At 40.4% G+C, this 20,954-nt stretch overlaps 1 protein-coding gene across 8 annotated transcripts in view; it reads left to right on the top strand.

The window, feature by feature from the left end:
- Positions 1-20,954, top strand: part of RBMS3 (RNA binding motif single stranded interacting protein 3) — a 719,214-nt gene that overhangs the window by 318,547 nt on the left and 379,713 nt on the right. The gene's annotated exons all lie outside the window — the stretch shown is intronic.

Below are 20,954 nucleotides of genomic sequence, written 5' to 3'. Positions count from 1 at the left end.
GGAGATCTTTGGAATCTGTAAGAGGGTTAGAAGAAAATGCATAGTTGTTCTATAACAACTGTCTTAACTTCTATTAGTTTCTTTTATGTTCCTGTCATAATAATTGAATATATTTTATATGCTTTAATTATATCCTACAATAAGAGCTGGGCTGCATTTTCTAGTTCTTGAACAGGCTGAATTAGTCTGTCCCCCTGTTAATGGCAGCTATGACACATGCTGTATTATCATGGATGCTGTTATATATGTGCATTTAAGCTTACATATGTTAACTTCCCTTTTGATTGGAGATTTTATATCTCAGCATGTAATTGCTGAAAACTTTAACGTGGGTAATATTAATTGTTCACACAAGCTGGGTTTTGTAGTTCATGTGGTATTAACCTAATCAAGCATTTGTTTTTATACTGCTTTACATCTTTGTGTGGTCAGGGTTTGTAGAGTTGTAAGGTGCAGAGAGAAAATTAAAACTGAGCAGAAGTTTAGCTAGAGAAAGTGTTCAACGCCATAATCTCTTAGTGTTAGTATATTAAAAGTTCATGTATTTTAGAGTAGATGTTTAATGTTTGAATGACAGTTTTGTTTGAAATTTGGAGCTTGAGGACTAGCTTGTAATTTTTATTCCTCTCCTCTGGGCTTCTAGCTTCATAATTGCTTTTCCTTACTTCTTATTATAGTACAGATAAAACGTTTTTATTGTAGGGGAGCCAAATGTTTAGCTTTGTTAAAACAAAACCACACAAACACTTTTCCTGCAAAAGTATTCTCGGCACTGGTGCTTGTCCCATCTGCATGGGTGTCAAGGCACAACTGGTCCATATGTATAACATCCTTTTCTTTTAAAATGTGCGAAGAACTTGCTGAAGCAAGTGTGCAATGTTGTGTTGCATGCTTCTGGTTTTCCTAGCTAGTCCTGCCTGAGCTTGAGGCCCAATGTGCTATGTATGCAAGCAGTTTTCTTTGCTAAAGATTCTTCATCCTAGACCTATTGTATGATACCAGCTTAGTGATGGTAACCCATGTGTTTTATGACAGGCTAAATGCCTGCTTAAAACATGTTAAGTTTTTCTTTATTTATGAAAAGAAAAAAAAAGGCACGCCCCCCCCAGAAACCCAAACAACACAAACCACCACCCACAAAAGAAAACAAAAAACCACAAACAAAAAACAACACGCAACCAGAAACCACCCAGATTTCTTGAACAAATCGTCTACTTTTTTTAATCTTGGACTGACCTTTGGAGTTAAGCCTCTCTGTGGTGTATAAATAAGTGGTGACCAATTACTCTTGGGAAGAAGGAAGTTTGATGAATCACAGGAAATAGTAAATTATGTGGATTCCACATGATTCCCAAGGTTGAAACAACTTCTTTTTTTTTTTTTTCTTTCTCTTTTCCCCCCCTGTACAGGGACCCTAAAATGTCACCGATTTGATGGGCTGGTAGGCTCCAGTTACTTCTGGAGGGCACGGTGGGGGGAGCAAGGAACGGAAAGCAGAAGATGTCACAGTTGTTATCGCATTGTGTAGGTTAAATTTGCTCGCTTTGTTTCCTCCCTGGAGGGTGGAGAAAAACAATCGTGGTGTGCTAAAATTGTTCAAAAGCATACCAGCTATTTGGGGACAGCAAGTGATGAAAGTGAGGCCTTTAAAGAAAAAAAGCATGCGAGGCATGGCTGTGGTGCTCGTAACCTATTAAATTTTACTCTGCTGGTCTCCCATGATTTAAAGTTTCAGCATATCCATGAAGTGGCAGTAGTATAAATAGTTAGGGTAGGGAAGGCTGCAAATACTAATAGCAAATAGACTCCAGGAAGTGAGAGCAGATGTGGGAACGGAGCCTTTCCTGGTCTACTCAGTCTCTGTCTCTTCACTGCTATTCTCTGTGCTTCCTTGTCAATTAAACTAATTGGTACTGAAGAGATTTCCCTAAAGGAGATCTCATACTAGGGCATTTCAGGCAAAATCATTTGCAAGACTTTTAATCTAGTCAGGATATATTAATAGTATGCAGGTTTTTTTATGCGTGAAGGGAATGCTCTGAAATTGCTACATTGTTCATGGTCCATATAGCTAGACAAAACACTTGGCACTTACTGTCTTCAGAAAATGAAAGTTAATTTATACAGCGTAGCAACATGCTTTGTTGAGGAGCCACATTAATATAATATAGTTTGAGTTGCAGGAATTTTTACTAGTTGATTTGGTCGGTTTTTGTAACAAAGTAACTCTTTAATGTAAAAGAAAGAATTTAATTTCCATTTCCTTTCCCTTCCTTTTTTGGTTTGCTATTTGTATGTTAAGGTCAGGAGGTTGGCAACCTTTATTTTACTTGAATATCTGATTATCTGCATTGTGCCACTGAAGGTTTTCATTCTGCATTTGCTCTACAATGGGATTTTTTGTGGTATATGGTAATAAAGTGTGTTGGAAAGAAGGTGCAAGAGTGGTAGTAAAAGTGGCATATCTAGCTGGAATTTAGCACACTTTTGGGAGAGTTCATTTCAAACAAAAACAACAACAACCAAACCTCTAAATCAAATTGCAAGCAGTAAATTTTTTAGATGAACCTTTGTGAAGTCTGATCTAGTCACAGAATTTCATGTTTGTGTATCCTCAAAGACATAAATGTCTATTTTGTAATAATAGCATTAGTTTACAAATATGACTGCTTGCCAGAGGTGAACTCTGGTCTGAAAGGCCTCTATGCCAGAGAGAATACCTCGCTGTGATCAAAGACAGCTGTAGGACAAATACTGTTTTCTTAATTTTAAATGTTTCTTGCTGTTGGTGTGTATTACTTAGTCCCAAGGACATAGGTGATAAAACAGTACGATGGAGTCCATATTCTGCAGAGTGTACCCTGGTTGTGCCTGTGCAAAGCTGTCACGCATTTGCTGTCAGGCTTACCTATGTGAAGAGCTATAGTAAAGGCTTTTAGTGTTGACCGCATGGTTGGAAGCTGAATAAGTGGGTTTTAGTCACTGCATGAGTGGTATTGTGAGAACATTGCAGCTGTCCGCAGGGTAAATGGCTGGGACGAATCTGGTACTTGCGGTAGCCTTGAAACTGTTAGTTCAGGCATCTTCCATAGGTCAGCTGTGAGGCTTCCATGCTAACACACCTCTGGGATGTAGCAGAAGGGAGCTGATGTGGAGAATGGTGTCTTGGTCTAAAATGTGAAAACCACCACAGCTTAAACTCACTGACAGGACCTGGATTTCAGATCATTTGAGTGTGACACTCAGGGCAATACTGTGTTTCCCACCTGGGTGACCTCTCAAGAGCACTGGAGTGTTGACCTGACAACACAGGACTTGGAGGTACTTGGATTAGGTGCCTCCTGATCAAGGCACACTGAAACCGCTCTGTTGCACACACTTACTTGCTGCAAGCTCCTTGTCAGAAACTTGAGCAGTTGAAGTCCAGGAAACAACAGCAATGTAGGATTGCCATAATTACCCAATGGTTTATCAGAAGATCATTTGTGCTTGAGTGCTACCACCACCTGGGGACATTCACCCCAAGCTGTGTAGAAAGTGACCCAAAGGAGAGCTGGAGACCTGGGCCAAGGAGCAAGGCACATTGCCTGCAGAGCTGGATGTATACAAGGATTTATAATCTGTTAATGAATTGACAAATTGGCTGAAAAATTGATTTGCATTGAACCAAATAAATCTAAAGCTTTCCATCTTAGTTAATGATTCTTTGTCATTTAATGTAAAGGTGCTTAGATTAAAAAAAAAAACACAACCTTTTCTGCTTGGAACATTTTGTGTGTTGCTCGCTTCTGGATTTGTTTGGCTTTTTAATGCTTGAACAATGTCAACTTCAACTGAACTGTTGAAAGTGTGGTGAAAAATGTGGAGGGAAAAAAAAATTTACCATTTTATACATTAGATATTTCAGTTAATATAACAGCTGAAACCTTTCTTTCACTGAAACTATTATCTGAATTTGAACTGCGGAATAGTTTCTGTTTGTATTTCAAAATACAAAATACATTTCCCAGTGTATTTAGTATAGATTTCCTCCCCCTTCCTGAATCTAGCTTGAAAGAGTTATGTGCTTATTTTTATTTGGACTTGCAGGTACATGATCAGCTTTCTACAAACCATGACTCAACTTAATCCAAGGTCAGTTCAGTTTTCAGGCTTGCTGGGGCTCTCAGCAGGCATTTGAACTAATTTTCACTGTGACTGACCACTTGGAGAGAGTTGCAGGCAAAGCTGGGCAGGAAATTACAGAATACCTCTTCTTCCAGACTTTAGCTTTTCCCACTCATGTACATACAGATTTCGACAAAACTCTTAGGGTAAACATTTCTGAGATGCATGGTGAGTTTCCAGTTCAGAGAGGTGAGGACTGTCCTTACTGTAGTCACTAACACCTGTTTTCAGGGTAGTTGCCCATGGAGAGGAAGATCACAGTGCAGTTTCCAGGTGCTTTCCAAGTTGGCTGTGGGCCCTGATTTCTGGGTTTCCCACACCCAAACCAACGTGTTTTCCACCTCTTATATTGGCTCCGTTTTGTAGAATTAAATATAAATTCACATGTGAGGGACTGGCGCTCTGAATGTGTGAATCAGGCACTTAACCATGGTACACACAGCAGAACGACTTCTTTTGAATCCTTCCATTCATTTAAGGAGTCTGGAAATGAGCTTTATTCCAGGGTGGAACAACTGATTGGTGTCTGAGAGGGAAAAGATCTGGTGGAGGAGGGGTATGAGTTATGTTTTCATGCTGTAAAATGTGAGGGGAAGAGTGGAGAGCTGGAGGCAGAGGGGCAGGCAGCTGAGCAGAGATGCCTCCCACCAGCTGCCCTGTAATGGGGCAGTCACCGAGGTGCAGGCCTGGCAGTGCACACAGAGGGCTCTGAGCCAGACTTGGTCCAGGTTTGAATGCTGTTGAGTACCAGCAGCTCACAAATGCTCTCCATACAGCCATCTTCTGTTCCTCATGAAGATCCTTTGTGTTGGCCATGCACAAGCAGTGCCCATTGGTAATATTGATGAACTCTCAGGCCAGGCAGCATGTTTATACTATAGAGTCTTCTGGGTAGACCATTTTCTTTGAAATGCAAGGTTTTACCTTGTAAAGGAACAAGATCAATTGTAGGAAGGGAAGCGCATGTATATACAAGTATGAAAACTTTTCTTTTTGTTCCCCAGAAAAATATTTGCTGCAAATACTTTCCCCTGCTTTCTTCCTCTTTAGAGGCTGGTGTCTCATGAAACTTGAGGTTTCAGAAACCTCCCAGTAGAGAGAGAGTTGGAAGAGAAATTCCCTTGTATTGTATCTTCTTGTTGTAATGGGAAAAAGTGTCGTTGCCAGCAGACAATTTTTTGGTGTCATCTATTCTAATCAAAATGTACTATCATTGGTCTGCTTTCACAAGGAGTCTCATTTGGCACTCTTTCTCCCCTTGGAGTAATGACAGCATCCTTTCATTCCCAAACGACACCCAGAAGTCCCCTGCTATTGAGAGTTAGACAGCAGCGTGATGCCTGTGACTTTCACACAATCTGATAAGTATTCATAAGTCCCAGGTTGTTTCTGCTTAGCTGGCGTGGATGAAAAGTGGCCACTTACAGCAGTGAACTGACAAAATGTCTTTCTAACTAGAATCTCGCACTCAGTTTCGATGGGGGGGAAATAGTGAATCTTCTTGTCAAATGGTTTTAACATGATCTCTAGTTCTGGGCATGCCTCGCAAAACAGAAGTCATGCAGTGAAGGGGAAGAGAGCACTTTTGATGTATGTATTATCTAGTCTTCTGCCACGGTGTCAGAAACACTTCAGCCAGCTTGTCTGTGTACCCAGCTAAAAAGCAAATCAAGGTTACCCATAATTAGAGATGGTTACAGAAGAGGGTGTTCAGATCTGAGTCTGGATTACAGGCAAGCTGCAGTTCGTGTTTGAGGCTGAATAATCTTGTCTGGCTTCAAAGGCACTGCAACCAGAGATCCATAGTTCTTGGGAGTTTTTTGGCCTCAAATGGCAGAAATGCATGGCGTGTTGTTTATAATCTCCTCATGAGGAGAAGAGAAATTTTTGACTCTGAGTTGGCCCCTAGCAGCACATCTAGAGAATTTCGCACTCCTGCCCTCTCTGTGAAGCCCTTATTTAATATTCATTGCCATGATATGTGAACTCTGAGGAGGCAATGAAGTGCTGTTTATGAAAAGGAGCACAGAGCTGTGGCACCAACCCTGATCTTTTGTTTTCTATGGGGAGATCCTGTGGAAAAAAAATTATGCGGCTTAATTGGAACTGTTTTTTTCTGCCACTGGCTCTCTTCATTCTCTGCTACTGGATGATTTGTGTGGATTGTGGGAACATTTCTTCTCTATTCTTGCCTCCCCAAAGAACTAGAATTTCATCAGTAAGGAGAGCAGATAAACATCCATTTACTAGGTGAGTGCATCAGATCTCTTTACTAGATTTTCAAAATCTAATGCTGGGATCATTAATTTTGTTTGTGAGTTACCAACGTCACAGTAATAGGACAGAAGATTTGTCATGAATGTGCCGTTTAGGTCTCGAGAGTAAAGAGAAGAGCACGAAGACTTCCTGCCTCTCCCTACCTGCCCCCCCGCCACAGCTATTTGAATGATTACATCTTCACGTCTAAATACATGAGCATGGTCTTGGAATGCTAAAAGTGGATTCTTTTCAGGTTTATAGATTAATCTAACAAAGAGGGGTTAACAGTCAAATAGATTTGATGGTATCTATCTAATTGCCTTTTTACATAATTTATACTTTGCTAGCTATAAAAAGATGCTTTGGAAATGATTCAGAAAGTCCTTCAGGAATAGTCCCAATCTCTGCAGCCTTATTAAATGCATACAGGCATGTCTCCCAGTGAGAATCTCAAGCTGTGAAAGTCATTAGAATAATAAATTAAACTTCTATGTATACAGGCATTTTAAACTTCAGGTGAAAATTCCTTATATGCCATGTTCTAATTTTCAACTCAAGGGCTAAAGAAACAGGACTTTGGAACTGATTGGTGATTTTCTGCGAAATTTTACATGCATAATGAGTCACGGGGCTGTGCTGGCTCCTGAAACATGTTGCAGAGCTTGAGATAACTCTTTAAAAGGTTCTTTTCCTTTCTTGACTCGTAGAGATGCAACAGCTGTAACGTAATTAAGGGGAACAGATTATTTAATGGTGGAAACTACACAGATAATAACAAAGTGCATGTTGCTGTTTTGGATTGGTTCCTGTCATCACTTTCTATTAACATTTTAGTCAATATTATATTGTAAAATGGAATCTGCATACATTGTTTAATCAAAATGACAAATGGAAATCATCAGGTTTTGCAACTGCAGAAGCATCACTTAGAATAATAACTCCAAGAATCCAAAAGTTGAGAAGCCAATGGAAACGTTTTTTTCATGGAAAAATGCTTGAGACTAGTGTCTGCACGCATCTGCAGTCAACTCTGGATGAAAGGCTAACTTTGCCTTTTAGTATTGATTTTTCCAAAGCCATCTTGCTTGTGTTAAATGACTTCATTTTGTGAGTGCATTTGCTTAGATGTTTCAAGGTACTTATCAACCAGTTACGAAGTTGGAAAAACCAAAAAATAGACTTCATGTTCTGTCAAAAACTGGTATCTCTCTAGAAGCACTAGAATTAGCTACTTGACCTGAAAAATCTTATCTTTAGCCATTGTGAATTACTTAATGCATGTCAGAGTACTCACCAATGCCATGCGTGTGAGGGAGGGGAAAGGAGCACAATATGCATGAGGGAAGACAAATACATGAAGAAAATAGGAGAAGAGTTGGAGAGAGGTTTGCAATGGGGCTATACTCTTTATCTTCCAGTAAAGAATTTGGTACATACTTGGCTAGTTGATGTGGAGTGCTGTCTCATAATTTTCACTAGAGTGACTTTACTAGAGAAAAAAATAAATACTGTATTTAGACAAAAGTTGCAATTTCTTTCATTTCCAAAATTATGATTTTTGTTGGAATGGGAGAATTTAATTAACGAAATTGAGCATTGCGAGTTGAAAGACACTGCCTAAAAGCTAGGGGTGGAAAAATTAAATTCCTTGCTTGATTGTGTGGGGTTTTTAAATGTCTGGAGGTAATGACTATGGAGGATGCTGGGTCCTCTGATTAGAGTTTTCTTTCTTAGTTGATACCTTAGGCTACAATTGCCAAATAAAGTAGTTTAGTCAGAAAGTCTGGCAAACGAAAATTAGGAAGTGACACAACTTCAACTGCAATCCAGTATGTCTTACTGGCTTCAACTGCAACCAGAACGTTATCTTCACCATTTAAGTGATGGTGATTTTACAATGCTTGGGTTGAGGAACTTAATCAAGAACATTTTTATTCTCTCTCATAGAAACTGCAGAAACTATTAGAAAAAAAGATATCTGTGTGCAGAAGAGTGGTGTTGGGGGGAGAATATTTAAACACTTTCCAAATAATAACATTTAATGCAACTCATGCTCGTGCTGCCACAAAGTAGTCTGTGGGAACAGCTGCTACTCAAACAGCTAAAACCACTGAAGCAACTATTTCAACACAAATAAAAATAGACCTAAAAATGCTTAGTCTGAACCTAATTCAGAAACTAATCCAAAACAAGTGTATTCTGGGAATTGACTGTATTCAACAACTGGTCATTTTCAGCATTTCATCAGGCTATAGCATGAAAGAAATACCTACTAGAAAAGCACTGAAGAATCTAGTCAATCACAGAGAGTTGTATAGAACAAGTGGTAACCAGTGGTAGTGTTTCCATTGATTTTGGTGGAGACTCAACTCATCCTGTGGTGACTGTTTGCCCAGATTCCTGGGCTCCTTTTGGCCTGGACGAACAATAGCAATAACAACTTCAACCTGCGTTTGTTTTCCTTGAGGTAGATATTTCAGGTTTTATATATATGTAGGGTTTTTCATATCTTCCTCAAGTCTGGATGAAAACTAGTCTCAGTGGAACTCTTTCTTCCCCAGTGTCTTTGGGAAACATCCCTGGTTTAGGATACCTTCCGAGAGCAATAGGGGTTGCTTGCACATTGACTGATAGCACCATCAGCAATTGAACAAAAAGACATAACTTGCTTGCAGAGGGTTTCTGAGTTCTAGATATGTACAAATCCAGTTCCTCAGGCTTTTCAAGGTGTAAGGGAAAATTCTGCCTCTCTTGCCTCCTTTTCTTTGTCCTTCTGGGAAGAGGATTTTGTTTATTTCTCAAAGAATATTTCAGTCTTGAATTAAGAATATACGGAAGAGTTTTCTGTAATGGAAATGAATGCCTGTAACTAATTTCTGACATGAAGAGGCATGGAGAACGTTTTTCCTGGACATGCATTTCTTGAATGATCTGCCTCGGTTGCCCTCATCTGAGCCTGGAGAACTACAGAGATTGTTAGCCCTGAGACTACCCATCCAGTCTGAAATTCAAACTTTAAAGGGTAGCTGCAAAGTTAGGGGGTGATGCCCACATCTTAAAACTCTTAACGGCTTGGGCAAAGTTGCGGGAGGAATGAATACTGCATATTGTTTGCATTGCTTATTTTCATAGATTATTTTTTCTTTTGGATGTCAGAGTGCAATGTCCTGTTGGCATTATCCATTACAGAAAGGGAAATGGAAATTCTAGGTCATGTTCTCTTTTACTATGCCAGAGGAGAATTAGGGCTTAGGACACACAAACTTTCTGACTCATGCTCCTTTGCTGTGCTTGTTAGAGCACATTGCATTAGCTTCTGTGTTGGAGTCTGGGGTGGAAGTCAGGGGAAGAGCACTGAAGACTTGACCTTGACCTCTGTCTGCAAGGAATTCAGAACCCAAAGGGGATGTTCTTCCATGAAGCAACACACTGAAGCCACAAAACCAGTGTCTGCCCAGTGTGGCCTTGCATAGCTTCAAAATGTCATTCCACAACTAATTAGAAAAGTTGCAGGGTGGCCTGTGTTGATGTTTGGTCCAAACCTGTGGGCAGCAGTTTACAGGAGAAGAATGTCAGAACGCTACAGTGGCTTTGAGAGCTGCACTCAGATGCTGCATGAAGCCCCACTTCTTTCAAGTCAAAGTCTTATCTCCCTGCCCATCAGCCACTCTGTTTGCAAGAAAGACCAAGAAGAGAACATTTTTCTAAAGCTGTTTAACAGCATGAAATAATGTTTTGCTGAAATGACTGGAATGACTCCTTAAGTAAGAGAGTACCTGCAGGCGGAGGAAGAACCCCTGCATTCTTTCTGTATTTCAACAAGAGGACAGAGACAGGCTTTTGACAGGTAGTAAGCAAAGTTTGATTAATTGTCTTCTCTATGGGAGATAGAAAGAACTGTAGCAGTCAGCAGTCTGCTGGCTCGAACCTCCCTAATATAGTTCTTTGCATAACAGAGCAGTCAAATGATGACCACATTTCCCGTCTCCTGCACACACATGCTTTCTAATGAGTTTTTGCTGAGCCTGTAGATCTACTGGGGACATACCCCTAGTTTGATAATTGATGCGCAGATTCTAACCTTCCCTGGGACAGATTTGCAAAAGATTGGTTTACAAGCAAGCTTAGTGTTTTCATCATGTGCAGCATCCCTTTTGAATTACGGACTCTTTATTGCTACTGTTACAGTTGGGAGCTTTTCCCGTATCTCAGTCCTTTGGTTGCCTTTTGTGCACAGTACAGGAATTTTAGAATTCAAGTTTTAACATGTGAGTGGCCTGAAAACTTAACTGCTGCTCAGTCATGAGAGCAGGTCCTCTCGTGTGTGACTAACGGATGCATCCACTATGTCATGTTAAAGGAAAAATTAAAAGTTTCGTTACACACAATGCTGAAATGACTGCACCCTGCTTTGAGATGTGCTGTAATTTGTACTGTTACTTTGGATTGTTTTGGTTTTCTAAAAATAATAAATGACCCTCCAAATAGTGGTTGGCCAGAGGCATACAAGAAGCAATCCATAGTATATGGATTTGTTCAATGGCATTTAAAGGACCTTGATTAAAATTCAGCCCAGGCTGGAGTGATGAGAAGACTGTTTACTGAGGGCTGTTTGAACTTATACGTTGCACTGCAGACAGACCAGAGGGATGCACAGATTGAAACGTTTTACCTTGCCTGTCTGAACCTGGCTGTCAGGAGCCGATGGCACTTGGTGAGAGAGGTATCAACATTCTTGAGTGGTTTGACTGCTGCTGCTTACAAGTTTTAATTTTCATTGTTTTCAAGTTGGCGCCTGCATGAGCTCAGCATCAGAGAACATGGCAATAACACCAGTCGTGTTAGCTGGATCCACGTTTTTGTGTTGGCTACTACAGATGCTACGTTTAGATACTTCAGTTTAAAGTAGTATGCATTTGAAAGTTTGTGCTGTAAAACAGACAGCACTTTTATTCTTCTTTTCCCTTAGCCCCATTCAAGCATATCTCCATGCATCTCTGAAGAAAGATGAAAGTATTACTCTGTCTTATTTCTCTCTCTCTCTCTCTCTCTCTGACTAGAGTACGTAAGTACCATAGATAAAAAACCCCCGAAAACTCAACACACAAAACTCTACCAGGCAAGCAGTGTATCCAACCTCCCTATTGTTTTATATTATAGGTTTCTTTTTTTGTTTTGTTTTGTTTTTTTTAATAGAGAAAGCCATTAAAAAAACAAACAAACAAACAACCAAAACTAAAAATCTGAGTGGAATGTATGATTTTAAAAAAATAGATTATTTCATTTTATTTTTCTTGGCTCTGGCTTTTGACTAGGTTTCAGGGTAACAACTGTGAAAGGACTTACTCTATTTCTATACATGTCCTGTGCCACAAGCTGTGTAACCTTGGGAAACAGAGATACAGGTGGTACAAAAGGGTTTAAAAAAAAAAAAATCAGTTGAAAAACTTTGAAGAGTAAGTTTTCCTTTCCAGAATGAATCCTAGAGTGTAAGCAGGGTACATCCTTCAGTGTTAACACAGGCAAGATTTGCGAGATCTTCAAAATACTCTTTATAGTACTCGCTCACTACCTTTTTTATGAGTCCATGGTTATGTCTATTTGGTATATAGATGGTACTGGTTGATGGCAATATGAGAGTCAAACCATCATGTATAAATAAAGTAGAATACAAAGTGCTGTGCTGTTCAGGGTAAAAGGAAAGAGAAAACAGTATTATAGGTGATAAAGGAAATATTTTAAAGGGTGTTGATGAAGACTTTGAAACACCTGACTGTATTTTATCACTCAGGGAAATTCTGCTGGCCTGTGGTGCCGAGAGCTTTGCTGCTTCTGCTGCCATTCACTGTGGTATGAACTGACAATTTCACTGTTGTGATCAGCTCAGATGCCTCTGCTGGAAGTTTTCTGGAAGTTTTCCCTTTTGCAGGTTGTCAGGCATGTGGATGTTTAGTCAACATCCAGAGTCTGTTATCAGCCTTTCGTTTGGCTAATCAGTTTCTGAGTGTGATGGGACAAGACATGTTTGATTTGGGATAATTTTGTGGTTCCCCATCTTGAATGGGTTTGTGCAGGTAACAGGTGAGTATAGGAGGAAGCAAGCCACACAAGCGTGGTCATGTGGATGTGCAGTAGACAATTAATTTGTATATGATAAATCCTTCAGTGATACTGATTTCTTCCAGTATGTGCTGGAAGTATGTTGGGCAAACTAAGCTCAATTACTGAAAAAGGCTAGGAGTTGCTTTTAGAAAATATGGGGCTCTGAGAGCTTATTCATCCTGGTTTGTGCATTGCACTTAAATACAAGCAGGTATTTTGAACTGACATGGTCTCATCAATCATTAATCACTATTCCTGGATCTAGGCTAAGGAGAAAAATTTATCTGATGTATCAGTATTCCTCTCTTAGCCATACGGGATCTGTGTTACAGGCTAGGAGGTTTCAGTAAAATTCTAGCTGTATGTTGTGAATAGGAGTGATTTAGTGAAGTAAATTATATGGGAAATGGAACACACTGAGATAATTATCTATGAAGTTAGGAAAAATAAGTAAAGCTTGGTCCCAGTTTTGAGAGAAGTCATTGGTATCAGTTTAAAACTCTTAATTGCTGCTTGTAAATGGTTATCGGTAGTTATTACCCATTTAGAAAGAGCAGGACTGCTAACATCTGAAATGGAGCAAAAAGTGGCAAGTAATTGAGCCTTGAGGGACTCCTTGTCACTTAGGAAAGCATAGTTGGTGTTCATATTGCAGTTTATGGGTGTCTGCCTGTAATGAATGCACTTATGGTTAATTATTTTTTTGTCTAACATTTGCTGAGCTATAATCAAAACTCATCCAGAAGTATAAATGATCACAAAATGCAAGGGGCTGATAAGCTAAAAGGATTCATGAAGCTGCTCAACTAGTGGGGGGCATCTGAGTTGCAGTCTTCTGAGCTCTGGTCCCTACATGAGAAACCAGTTTGAGGTATTCCTTTACTGTGTAGTGCAGAAAGCTTCTAGATGGAGGCTTATTTTTCAGAGACCTAGTGGTGCAGCTAGCTAGTTTGATAACTTCAGGCCAAGAACGTGGCGCAAATGCGAGCAGAACTGGCTTAATGCTTTTAAGGAAGTTGAAGCATCAGTCTCAAACAATAGTTTAGAAATTAGTAAAGCAACCAAAAAAGATACAGGTGTTCACCAAGTATCTGGGGGGTGGGGGGAGGTGGCAACACAGTTAAAAGTGGTTTTGCTTTTTGTCCCTGAGGATGCAATATTTAATATCTTATATTCTTTGCATCTGGTAGTTTCTTAGATGTCCTGCCTAGGATTTGAAGTATGTGCTGATAAAATATTTTTGCTGCGTTACTGGCAAGCTTTAAAATTTTAATGGAAGTCAGTGGGATGTCAAGTGACTGCAAAGTGATGGTGGAGAACTGTTGGACAAACAGTTGAACAAATGCATTGTGCAATGTAGATTAAGAGTTCAGAAAGCAACATTATTTACACTTGGGGAGTGGGGTATTGGGGGATGGACCCAGAGGGATTGAGATGTGGAGGAAAAGGATGTAGCTCGCCAACAAGAGCAAAGTAGTTCTGGTGAAAACCAAAGCAGCTTCATCCAGTGATGATAACTGTGCGTTTAACTTTCCATGGGTTATGTGACCTAAATGTACCAAAGAGCCATTTCCCAAAATGCTGTTGCAGACAATAAGGAGCACTGTGTCACTTGACAGCTAATTAGGAAGCAGAAAAATCTCCTCTTTGCTCTGATGCTCTGTCTATTAAGTCCTCAGCTATACAGTAGAAACACTTCTGAATGGTACAGATTCATGATACTTTTGCACTGCAGCGTTCATGGTAGCGTCAGCTGCTTGATGCTAACAAGATAAACATGGATACAGCGTGTTCAGATTCTCTTACAAAATGTGAATTAGCTTTCTCTGAGGTCTTCGTTAGTTCTCTGGCAAGCGTGATTTGTAAGGCCTTTGCTCATATCCTGTGCTATAGAAACATTTTAAAGAAATCTATGCTTCATTTTTAAATGTTATGTTGTCTAAACTTTTTTTCTACATAGAAATAATTAAGCCAAAACGTGTTTCCAAAAACTTGTATATGAAGTTAGCGCCTTTGCATTCTTAATCCTGAGTTCCTCAAGTGCAAAGGTCAGTAGAGACTTACTCATTCTTCCTTGTCCAGTTTGCATCATGTTCCACATCCCTCTGACAATTTTTTTTTTTTTGGCAACTTTTCCCCCTTTAATTCTCTTGACTTAATTTTGTTACTAGGTCCCCATACTCACCTTTTCTATGAGAATCAATGGTGATGTGTCTGTCTAGGTCAGGGGTCCTCAAACTTTTTAACCAGGGGGCCGGCGGGCGGATGAAGTGGCAGGCAGTCCTCTGCGGCTGCTTGGTTTCCCCCCCCAACCCTGGTGGGGGGTGTGGTGTGTGTCTGTAAATACTGGGGGCTGTATCTGGCCTGCAGGCTGTAGTTTGAGGACCCCTGCTCTAGGTAATTAATGCAGCAGTACCTTTGGACAGATTTCTTTATTCCTTGTTGTTATGATTAATCCTTGCTAAGGCTGTGATGTGGTTTGGCTGATCATACGAGTGCATGTGCACATGAATGCGTAGCTCCCAACAGAACTCTGGAGCAGGGACTGCAGAGTAATTCCTGCTCCCCGTGAGCCGGTACTGCCTCTCCTTGCAGTGGATCGGTCTACCTGTAAGTCACATCAATGGGAGTCAAGCTGTACCTATAACCTATTTGAAACACAGCATAACTCTGTTTCACAAGGTTAAAAAGAAATAGATTTTTCAGGGGCAAATTGAGTAGAGGACATATACAAGTATTCTCGTCTCATTCCCCTAGAAGGCTGATAGTTAATCAGACACGCCACATCTGCCCTGCTAAAACACAATCTGCCTGTTGGATGTGGCCTGTAATCTGGCTTTGTGTGGTGTAATGCAACATGACTTGTATCTCCATGTGGGTGCAGCTAGTCTAGCTTAGTGTGTGGCTTCCAGTGGTGTTTGGAAATCATGTTTGGCCTGAAGCAAGCAAAACTTTTCAGATCCCTTTGCTAGACCGATGTATACTAATCCTGTAAAAATTACTCTGTACTGGAGCAAGTAATTCATCTGGGGACAATATAAGAATTCTCTTACGGTGTATGATTTTGGGTGAAGGAATACATTATCTTCTGCTCTAGTTTCTACACCTGTATAGATCCCTTGTCTCTGAAATCTTGTAAAGTTTTATAGAGAATGTTGAAGTAGTTGCATGAAAAGTGACTTGGTATTGAAGTTGTGCTTGCTGAGTAAATGATCTGTGATGCAAGAGAGCTGTTGGATGAAGCCAATCGGTGCCTTGTTTGTCCTAAGTACAAATGAACATTGTGTACAATATGGCTGTCCCTGAAAGAAACATTTGTTTATTTATTTATTTAACTAGTGTTGTGTAAGAAATAGAAATAGTAAATGGTAAACCTTTGAGCATGCTCCTCTTCTGTGTGTGATTTTTGAAATGTGGGTTTTGAGTCTTAGATCACCCTAACCAAGGTCCTGTAGGTTCCAAATGGCAAAGCTGATTTCACCAGGAGAGCCAGATCGGGTCCTACAAGGTAACATATGGCAGAAGGTTGTTCCTGTATGTGTGACCTTACTGACATGGCAGTCTGTAAATTCATCTGTAGAGAAGGACTTCTCTTTCTCTATGGGCCGATTTTAAAAATCAATGCAGATTACAACTTAAATGTCCTCTGCTTTAGCACTTCCAATGAGATGTTGAGTATGGGGACAGAGATTAACAAAGGCTGGAATGGGTAACAGCTTTTAAAAAATATGATGTGATCCTCAGTGAACCTACTGCCAAATGTAAGTGGCGTGGAAGTTATGGGGGGAGGAAAGAAACAGCTCTGCCAATGCGTTGTAAAAAGCAACAGCTTTTCACACCGGTAAGATTTACCAAAGGGAAAGTTTGTTCAGGCACAATTTAGTCTGGCAGGATTTGGGGCAGGTAGTAAAACCCACACCCCCTTTAGTTGCATTCTTATGAGAATTATTCACCTGACAGCCAGTGTCAGTTTTTATTCTGGAGTAGCTACATTGCATAGCAAGTTATGATAGCATCACTGCAGTGAGTGGCTGTACCGGTGCGGTGCTATGAGCGGGGTTCTGGCTCCGTACTGGTGGCTGGAAGGAGGATGTGTGAAGGGCTGCTTCTGTCCCAGCCACTCTGAGCTCTGAACCCGATGTTAAGCACTTCTTTGCTGCTCCCAGGGCCACTCTGAGCTTTGAGTGAAGCTTGGGCTCGCACATGTCATCGGGAGTCTTCAGCACTGTTGGCAAAAAAAAAAAAAAAAAAAAAGTGGCTTTCTAGTTAGCTCAAATTACCTTGTTCTGGGTAAATGAAGATTTAAAAAAAAAAGGAGGGGGGAAGGGGTGTGTGGGAGAAAGAAAAAAGGCTGTGGCAAGTCTAGCTGTCAAAGCCTGTTCTGTTGCAGTGCTGCCCTGCAAGGCAGCTGCAAAGTTACCCAGGTTGTTTGGCTGCTTTGCTAACAAAAAAATAAGTGTTGTAAGAGCCTTGCAACACCTGCTCAGGTAAGTAATGTTTCAAACAGGGCACCAGTGAGAGCAGGGGCAGCAGCCCCAAATACTGTACAGAAAAGCACTCTATTATATTTTTCAGCTGTAGTACTGGAGGGATGCAGGCAAGGGAGAGGGAATATAGCTCTATATGGGCTCTAGACAAAAGCATATATAATGCTATATAATGCATAGTTGCACTTGTTTTAACTCTCCAGGCATTAGGAGGGTTATGAGCAGAGCTTCCCAGATGAGGCTTTCGGTGTTTTGGCCATGGGAGCTGTGTTAGTGTTTCTGTGACGGATGGCGAGGGCTGAGGGATGGCGCGTGCTTGCAGAGAGGGAGCGGCTCGGTAAGTGGAAGCACACGGTGCTGGCTGGCATTGCTGCTCCCCGTGTTTGTAGTAGGATAGAGTTTCTAAAGGATTAGATAACATGCCTGGGCTCCGTGGCGTGCAGTTTTTAAACTGTGTTTACAGTTCAGGAGATACTGTGAGTAGAGATGATTATGTCCTTTAAGTGCTGTTTTTGTTGCAGCTTCTGTGATAAAAGGAGGCTCTGGTGAAGATGTTTTTGCTGGTAGATATATAAGCTGTGAGCAGTGGCTGTGCAGACTTTTGGGGAATGGGGGCAACCTACAGAGATACCTCAGCACTTCCGTCTAATAAAGGCACATCATTAAACCATTTCCTGCACATCTGAGAGGCTGTTGGAAGAGCAAGATAGTATTGAAATGAAATTAAAGAACTGCTTGATTTTTTTAAAGTATTATTTAATTTAATATCTTTTGGAGTATTACTGTTTCTGGGGGAAAATAATGTAATGAAGACAGCAGAATTACATTGGCTCTATGGTCTTGAGTAACTAGAGGGAGAAATTCCAGTCTCTTCTCTGCTTTCCACTTCTGAAAATACAAAATATGGAAGGCAGTACAAATAGCAAAATTGTTTTACCATGTCAGCTATTAATGTGACTGAGCAGTGTCTGTTTGTAATGTAAAGAGGCCTTTTGCTGATGTGTGTGTTCTCTGCTGGTGTGTATATGTTTGTATGTTGTATACATTATATAAGCAGAAATATACATATCTGTATCTATAGCATGTGTAAATTGTATTCTTATATAATGTGCTGTAATGTGGCGTAACGGATATAAAACGGAGGAGAGGGAAACAAAGAAGCCCATTCAGGCCAAGTAACCCTCATTGGGTCCCAGGCTGTGATGGGTGCTGCGTACTGGGCAGTGGCATGTGAACGCGGCAGGCACTGGGTGCCTGTCAGGACTGGCCTGATGGGCAGGGGGGCTGTCCCCCAGGAGTCCCAGCATGCTGCTTTCTGTCTTGGCTGCCCATTGCCACTGACTGCGGTGGGGACATGTCTGGTAACCAGCATCCTCCCTGGAGAAGAGCTCTCGGCAGGATCCTCTTGTCTGTCCTTGAAACAAGAACGACACCTCTGTGTCTCTGCTCCGCAGTGGGGATCATGGAGAGCTCTTCTGAATATTTTGAGAAAAACAGCTAATACGGTTTTGATGGTAAAGATGAAACAAATAATTTAGATTTTTGGTGATGACTGGAACTGGAAGATCTTATTCACCACCACAACATTTCTGTCAGTATGTGAAGAACCCCAAACTTATGGTAGAAAGATGTGTAAAAAAGTAACTCGGAAGATGCAGACTTAGCCATACAGCTTAAAGTATTCAACAGAGTCCTTGCATGACCTTTATTCAGCAAGGAGGTGGTCTTGCAGCACTTTACTGCAATAGCTCTTTGCAGCATATTGCTCAGTATCATAATGGCTGCAGAAAAGCCAAAACATCATGCTCTTTCTGTCGTCTTTAATAATTTTTCCAGAGTTCTGAGCCAGCTGCATCTAGCTGGCTCTTTCTTTTTTTGTAAAGGAGCTGACAATCCCACTGACTTCCGTAACAATGAGTTATCCTCAGTTCGTTTGTATATGAAACTACATAGCAAAGGCAAGTCAGGTCTTTGTAAGTCAATACTGAGACACAGATGAAGTGATTATTTGGCATCCTAAGGATATGAGAGCATTTTTTTTTTTTTTTTTTTTATTGCTGGTCTTTGAATTGAAAAGTTGAAAGTGTCTTTTTATATGTGAATGTGGACATGGTACGTGCTGGATTTTTATCTGTCACCCTGCATTTTACTGCTTTCCTCAGAGAAGATGAACCTTTAAAAATGTTTCAGCTAAGAAGAGGTGTTATTTTCCTCACATAAAAGTCTGTTACTTGGAATAAATATTAATGCTTCATGTTAAAAACTGTGTTAGTATTTGCTGTGCGCTATTTACAATTTATATATGTTTAACCTTCAAAATGTGACTATTTTTTAGACTAATTGGTAAAATGCATGGCTAAGGCAAATTGCTGGAAGTATAAAATCAGGAGAAATGGGTCTGGGCTCAATCCTCCAGTTCTTTGTCTCCCACGTACTTGTTTGGATTACAAATCAGAGCAAACGGCTTTTTAAGTTATTGATCCCAAAGCGGCTCTGTGCTTTTGCTGGTGTTGAGCTGAAAGGATGGTTCAGAATTAGCTTGACATCATGACAGCTTTCCATCAGAGGACTGGTTTGGTTCCAGGTGCCAGATGGAGCAGACTAAAAGTTGCTGCAATTTATACCTCGCTGGTGTCATCCTGCTGCTGATGCTCAGGGTTTGCTAGGAGGCACCTATGCTGCCTGGCTGTGGGGAATTGTAACCACGGTGATGGTAATGTGTCTTGGCAATAAATGCCGCTTGGGAAAAGTGAGGGTGAAAGAATTCTCAAAAATAATAAGACCCCCCAGAATACATACAGTAGTGAAAGGGTTTGTCTTAACTTCCTAGCTTAAATTACCGACGTCTCAACGTAGTCTGAAACCATAGCACTTGCATAAGAGAAATGTCCCACTGCATAATCATGTTAAATTGAGTGTGTCTGCACCTTTAAGAAGGAAGACGGTCATCAAAGCACAGCACCACATCCCACATGAAATGTAAAGAACTCAGCAAAACCAAATCCATGTTCTTTACTGGTATAACGAATCATCTGAACAAGTCTGTAAAATCGAAGGAAGCATATGTTTTAAGGGAAAACATGTTCCTTGACAAACACCAGCTTGCTGGTAGGAATCTTCTAAGGGAGGTTTTTAGAAGTCAGTGTGTTTTCCCATAGCATAATGATTTAGTGTGTCAGAACAACCATTAAGTAAAGGATAAAGTAAATTTTGAGATGCCTCCCTTATCTGTAATCTTTCTGGGTCAAAGAAAGAAAGCTTTACTTCTGTTTCTCTCCAGTTTAAAGAATGACAGCCAGATTTGACAAGTGGTACTGGTAAAACTTTGTGCTGAAAGCCAAACGTAAAAGGTATAATTGGAATCTTGTTTATAGTTGTTCAATGGCTTGTAATTATTGATGATTTTTCTTTTTTTTAAAGAATAGCTTTATTGATGGGCTGTCTTAAATTCACCATGAAAAGTTATGGCAAAGTTGTTTGGTTTTTGTTCCCCTCCCAGCTTGCCTTAGGTCACACGAGTAATATTCCTTATTGATTACATACATAGTAAAAAAAGCCTTGCTGCTTTTCTCGTTTCGGGAGTGGAAGGAAACTGGTTTTTAACTTGGAGTGAAATATTAGTGACTATACAAACCTAAAATGAACAGGCAACTGAAGAAGCGGGTGCTCTTTTTACCTATTCCCTTTTTCTCTTGGGCAAAAGATGACTATGTATAATGGGATCTGTACAACTGTGGTTAAAATGTTTCATAAGAAGTTCCAATATCTGAAACAATAAAAAAAAAACAACTGCTGAAAAGCATAGCTGCCTATACATACAAGACTGCACATACAAAGGGTGACTTGGGAGGGGGATCTCAAACAAAAGCAGGAAAAGTGCCCATTATTGGGGGCTGATCCAACGATGCCTGTTTCTGTGTTTCTGAAATGCTTTTCCCA

Source organism: Falco cherrug, chromosome 4 (genome assembly GCF_023634085.1).
Source record: "Falco cherrug isolate bFalChe1 chromosome 4, bFalChe1.pri, whole genome shotgun sequence".
In the NCBI taxonomy this organism is placed as follows: domain Eukaryota; kingdom Metazoa; phylum Chordata; class Aves; order Falconiformes; family Falconidae; genus Falco; species Falco cherrug.
This window is presented reverse-complemented; position numbering and strand designations above follow the sequence as displayed.